The sequence below is a fragment of the Octopus bimaculoides genome, chromosome 9 (assembly GCF_001194135.2).
Source record: "Octopus bimaculoides isolate UCB-OBI-ISO-001 chromosome 9, ASM119413v2, whole genome shotgun sequence".
Lineage (NCBI taxonomy): Eukaryota > Metazoa > Mollusca > Cephalopoda > Octopoda > Octopodidae > Octopus > Octopus bimaculoides.
This window is the reverse complement of record NC_068989.1, coordinates 88,303,419-88,309,260: the sequence shown is the minus strand read 5'-3', so window position 1 is coordinate 88,309,260 and position 5,842 is coordinate 88,303,419. Positions and strand designations below refer to the sequence as shown.

Sequence of the window (5,842 nt, the reverse complement as noted above, 5' to 3'; positions counted from 1 at the left end):
ATATATATATATATATATATATATATATATATATAGAGAGAGAGAGAGAGAGAGAGAGATGTGTGTATTTGTAATCTGTGTTTATTTTTCTTGGTTCTCTCTCACTGTCTCTCTTCTTCCCTCTCTCTATCATCTTCTCTTCTCATCTCCTCCCCCTCATGTAAGGTCAAGTTGAGGTGATAGTAACAAAAAAACAAAAAAATCACCCAATTTACTCTCACTGATGTCATAGGTTTCTGTTAAAAAAAAGCTGGCATTCACTGTGATGTTTGCTTTCTGGCCATCAACACTAAGATGTGATTGGTCTCCTTTTTACTGTTTCACATTTCTTTCTTTCTCTATTGCATTGCAGAAGTCTTTTTTTAGCGATAGAGACAAGGGTGCCAATGGAAAGATGTAAAGAAAGAGAGAGTATGTGTGTTGTATGTTTGTATGTGTGTGTGTTTGATTCTTGTACCTTCCTGGAAATTGTCAATTAAAACAACTGGAAACTTGAATGTTCCATATCTTTTGGAAAATTGAATAGATTGATTTCTTTTGCCTTCTTTCTCTCCCTTACAAGAGTTTATTATTATTATTATTATTTATATTAGCCCTTGTGGCCAATAAAAGAATTATTATTATTATTTGGCACAGGAAATTCTGCTGAGATCGACTTGGCCTTTCTTTCACCCTTTCAGGGTCAATAAATTAAGTACCAGTTGCGTACTGGGGTTGATGTAATTGACTAGTCCCCTCTTCCCAAATTTCAGAGCTTGTGCCTTTAGTAGAAAGGACTATTATTATTATTATTATTAAGGGCAGCGAGCTGGCAGAGTTGTTAGCATGCTGGGCGAAATGCCTTGGGGTATTTCATCCGTTGCTTTATTCTGAGTTCAAATTCTACTGCGGTCGACTTTCCTTTCATCCTTTCAGGGTCAATAAATTAAGTACTGGTGAAACACTGGGGGTCAATGTAATCGACTTAATCCCCTCCTCCAAGCAGCCCTTGTAGCAAAAATTTGAAATCATTATTATTATTATTATTCTTTCGTCTGTCCTTCTTATATTTTGAGTTCAAATTCCTCTGAGGTCAACTTTGCCTTTCATCTTTCAGAGGTCGATAAAATAAGTACCCTCCCCCAAATTCCAGGCCTTGTGCCTATCATGGAAAGGATTATTATTATTATTAAGGTGGCGAGATGACAAAACTGTTAGCACGCCAGGCAAAATGCTTAGCGGCATTTCGTCTGTCTTTACATTCTGAGTTCGAATTCCTCTGAGGTTGACTTTGCTTTCATCCTTTCAGGGTCAATAAAATAAGTACCAGTTAAAAACTGGGGTTGCTGTAATCAACTTAGCCCCTCCCCTCAAAATTTCCAGCCTTTTTTTTGTTTCGTTTTTGTTTTATCACTCCCCACCCACCTTCTGTTTCAGGTCTTTTGTCTTGGAGATTTTATTTTGTGTTGTTTATCAAAGTAGTTGTGTGTATGTTTTTTTTATTCTTTGAAAAGAGAGGAGGGATGTATGGTGAATCCTCCACCCCTCTCGGTCAACTTCATGACATACATTGCTAAGTTTCAGCAATAATTTACTCTGTCTGTATGTCTTAACCCAAAACCACTTCTTTTTTTTTTCAAGTTAAATTATTCATATTGCAATTAAAATCCTCAAATCAAAGTTGCCTTATTACATAAATGGTAGCACAAGAATTTCCAAAAGAGTAATGTATCAGACTCAGAGCAGATCTTGAAGAGAGAGGGTAGATTATTGAAAAGGTTGTAAATAGTGACAAAAGGACTTTGACTAACAAATGACCAATAGGTGCAGGCATGGCCGTGCGGTAAGAAGTTAGCTTTCCAACCACATGGTTCCAGGTTCAGTTCCACTGCATAGCATCTTGGGCAAGTGTCTTCTACTATAGCCTCAGGCTGAGACCAAAGTCTTGTGAGTGGATTTGGTAGATGGAAACTGAAAGAAGACCGTCGTATATATATATATATATATATATATATATATATATATATATATATATATATATATATATATATATATATGTGCATGTGTGTGTTTGTTTGTTCCCACCACCATCATCGCTTGACAACTGATGTTGGTGTGTTTACGTTCCCGTAACTTAGTGGTTCAGCAAAAGACACCGATAGAATAAGTACCAGTTTTACAAAGAATAAGTCCTAGGGTCGATTTGTTCAACTAAAGGCGATGCTCCAGCATGGCCGCAGTCAAATGAAAAGAAAAGCATAAGGAATTGATTGTTTCACTGGCACATTAAACAAACAATCAATTAGTTAGATATTTAACCGAGTGACTAACAATAAAGAAGTGATATTGAACCAGTGCTTGTGTTATTGTTAATATTGGTGCAGTGACCTTCCCAAGACACAACAAAATTTGTTTGAACACATGAATTCACATCAAGAATCTTGCAAACCAAATACAGTAACGAAGTAACATGTTTTTGTGTTTAAGTTGTATATCAAAACACCCACTAAGTGTCTGCAAAAATACATTAAAATGTTAGTTACTAAAACTCTATCCACTCTGAAAACTCTTGAGTATTTTGAAATCCACTCAAAGGTATTTGCTGCCGATGTGTAAACTGGGCATTTGATCATAAGAATTGCATCAGTCCGGGAAAACCCACGGAGGTCATTGACACTGCATATTCTCATCTGAATAACACAGAAAGAACATTTTACAAACAGTCATTAAAGCATTGAATTAACTATGTAACCTCCTCAGCATGGATGCACACACACTTTTACATTTCATCTTTTACTTGTTCCAGTCTATCGACTGTGGCCATGCTGGAGCACTGTCCAGTACTTATTCTAAACCCCCCCCCCCTTGCTGAACTGGTAAGTTACAGGGACATAAGTAAACCTACACTGGTTGCCAAGTAATGGTGAGGGACAAACACAAAGATACAGACGAGGAACTCCATTTTTGCTTCTTGTATTTGCTATCATGATCTTTCTGTCAATGCCCGACATTCATGACTAAAGGCGAGCAAAGGCACAATTATCAAATTGAAGACGGCAAGTTTGGCTCTTTGACCAACCTCTTCTGAAGATCGAATTCTGTACCTGGCACTTGAAATTCTAGCCCCCAGCCCCTCCGTCACTAAGTATTTCCATGATAGTCATAATTGTTTTTTTAGCCACAGGTCAGCTATGACCTAAGCAAACCTTGATCAAAATCAATGAAGCTGTGGAAGGTGCAACCCTGATATAAAGCACCCGTCCAGGTGCCACATAAGATGTATCCAGTACACTCTGTAAAGCGGTTGATATTAAGAAGTGCATCCAGCCATAGAATCCATGCTAAAACAGGTAACTGGAGCCTGGTGCAGCTCTCAGGCTTACCAGCTCCTGTCAACCTGTCCAACCCATGCCAGCATGGGAAATGGATGATGATGGTGATGTGTGTGTACATTCATGCAAGAGATTTGACTGCTATTTCTTGTAGATTAAACAACCACATGGAGGCTCCGCCATTACCAATTTCACTTCACAGGTAAAGTGTAAAGTTTTTGATGTTAGTATACTGTTGGAAGAAGTATTTCCAATTTTCTAGATAATGTCATCTTTTGGAGAAACAAGAACTTTTTCTTTCTCCTTAGCCTATGAGAGAGTGGAGTAATTTAATTTTATGTATTGCTATGACTTTGTTGCTCTCAAAGAATGGCTTGTCCTGCAACTTTTGTATGTGTTCTTCATTTAAGGCTAATTCAGTTGGAATGAGGATGTTTTATGGATTAGTGGTCAGCATTCTTTGTGGCACAGTTGCCAATTTTTGTGGCGGAATTATAACATAATAGATCTTGGTATATTTATGAGGGCAGTGTTGTGGCACTGCTCCAATAAATAGATAGAATGTGACAAAAATGGTAGAAGGTGGAAGTAAATAGTGGAATAGTATGGAGAATTTGACACAAAATTGTGGGAAACTGGTAGAATGTTGTAGTAAATAATAGTATAATTGGAAGACAGTTTCAATAAATCGTGGAATGATAGATAGAATATATCACATCTTTCCTAGGTTAATTATTATCATTTTCTGTTCTTAGTTAAAATTTTGTTTGGAGACATGCAATAGTAAAGATTAAATCGATTTATGCCTTTGTGATAAAAAATCCCCACAAATGGTTTCAATACAGTTTTAACAGAAAGATTTGGAAGAATTAGATGAAAGTTCTCCTGTAATTTCCTTTCATGTAAATAAATGTGTATGTTAATTTTAAAATTTGCCAGCAGAATCTTATAAAATGACAATGTTCCAAAAAATGTACATATTTATATATTATATATGAAAATAAAAAATCTTGATTTACAGAAAAGGATTAGTTGCGAAACTTCTAGATGCCTATTATTTGTGAAGTTCTTCTAGGGACGATTTTCCGCTCTTCTGCCTAGATCAGGCGCAGGCAACCTTTAATAAGAAACGAGCCGCATAAGACATAATACATCATTAAACGAGCAACACTACTTAAGAAAAGAAAAAGAAAAAAAAAAACTCAAGGTAATTTTTCGTTAGGTGTCCTGCGGATGCAATTTTCCCATGACTCTCCCATTGACAAATACCAGTCTCCTCTCAATGTCAGTTGAATGTTTTGCAACCCTATTTGTTAATGACAAGACCAAAGATTTTGCATTTATCTAATTCGTTTTTCTTCACCATGGTGTTGTACAGGTGTACATTTTTGGACTATTTCAGTTTTATTAAACATGGCAGTTTGTCCGCCTCTTTTCAGTTTTCAACGGCTTCCAAGTCGCCTTTCTCTGAGAAACACCGAGTCAAAAGTACTTCGACAAATTCTATCGACGATACCTTTACTTTATAAATATGTCAGAAATTCCTTTTATATTTCATCTAAGTTTTTACATGCTGTTATAATTCATAATTCTAAAGATATTTTAATTTTTACACCAAATTATTCTATTGGAATTTGATAGCCATATTAGTGTTTCTTATCTAAGGATAATCCACTTTCAGCGATCAAATCATACGTTAAAATATTTTCTTTCTTCTTTTTTCTATCGCCACCACCTCCGCCTGAAGTTGTTTGGTAAATAATTCTTATTTGCCCAGTAACGACATTCAGTCTTATTTCCTTCCCTACCACATAAAAATTTACCATATTCTTATGGGAATCATGTTCAGGGAGGTATTTATATCTCTATTGTCAACATTTAACATCCATACCGGCCCTAACCCAGTTTTTTGTCAATGATAGACAGACAAGAAAAATTGATCGAATTCAACTATTTACATTTGTTGCGTAGCCGAGTGTTACAAAAAAATAAACAGTAATTATCTAATATGGCTTTATTTTTCGAAACTAAAGTAATAAACGATGTTCACAACTGTGCATTTGATTTTTTCTTCTTTATTTATTTTGAATGTTTCATGCCGATGGAGCGACGATAAAAACACGGCTTTGCTAAACAAGCGAAACGGCTGACAAATATGAACCGGAAGTAGATTGATATAGGTTACAAACCTCACTTCCTGTTTTCATTCACCATGTAAATAGTACAAACACGAGATCTTCACTTTCTGTTTCTTCCCTTCTTCAATAAAACACAATATAGTATTTTATCATATATAGATATATACATATATATTTGGATATTTTAAAATTTCTGCCAACCACTTGAAATATTTTAAATTTTCACCTGATTATTTTGTAAAAAAAAAAAAATGATGATGAAAATCGGATTCGGTTACGAAATTTGAAATATTTAAAGTGGTTGCAATAAATTTAAGGAAATTCGTATATATTTAGGACAGTTATTTCCATTGTAGATTTCGACTTTTTTGTGTTAAATACCCTAGCGTGTAC

The 5,842-nt window shown here is 35.4% G+C and overlaps 1 protein-coding gene across 15 annotated transcripts in view; it reads left to right on the top strand.

Annotated features, from left to right (window-relative positions):
* LOC106869835 (serine/threonine-protein kinase tousled-like 2) overlaps positions 1-5,842 on the top strand; it is a 314,313-nt gene that overhangs the window by 163,294 nt on the left and 145,177 nt on the right. The window contains exon 1 of one of the 15 annotated variants that reach the window (XM_052970857.1): positions 4,388-4,518. The exons of the other annotated variants lie outside the window; for them this stretch is intronic. The gene's annotated coding sequence lies outside the window, so the exon portion shown is untranslated. Of the gene's footprint in view, positions 1-4,387; positions 4,519-5,842 lie in introns of those variants that run through there. 15 annotated transcript variants of the gene reach the window in all.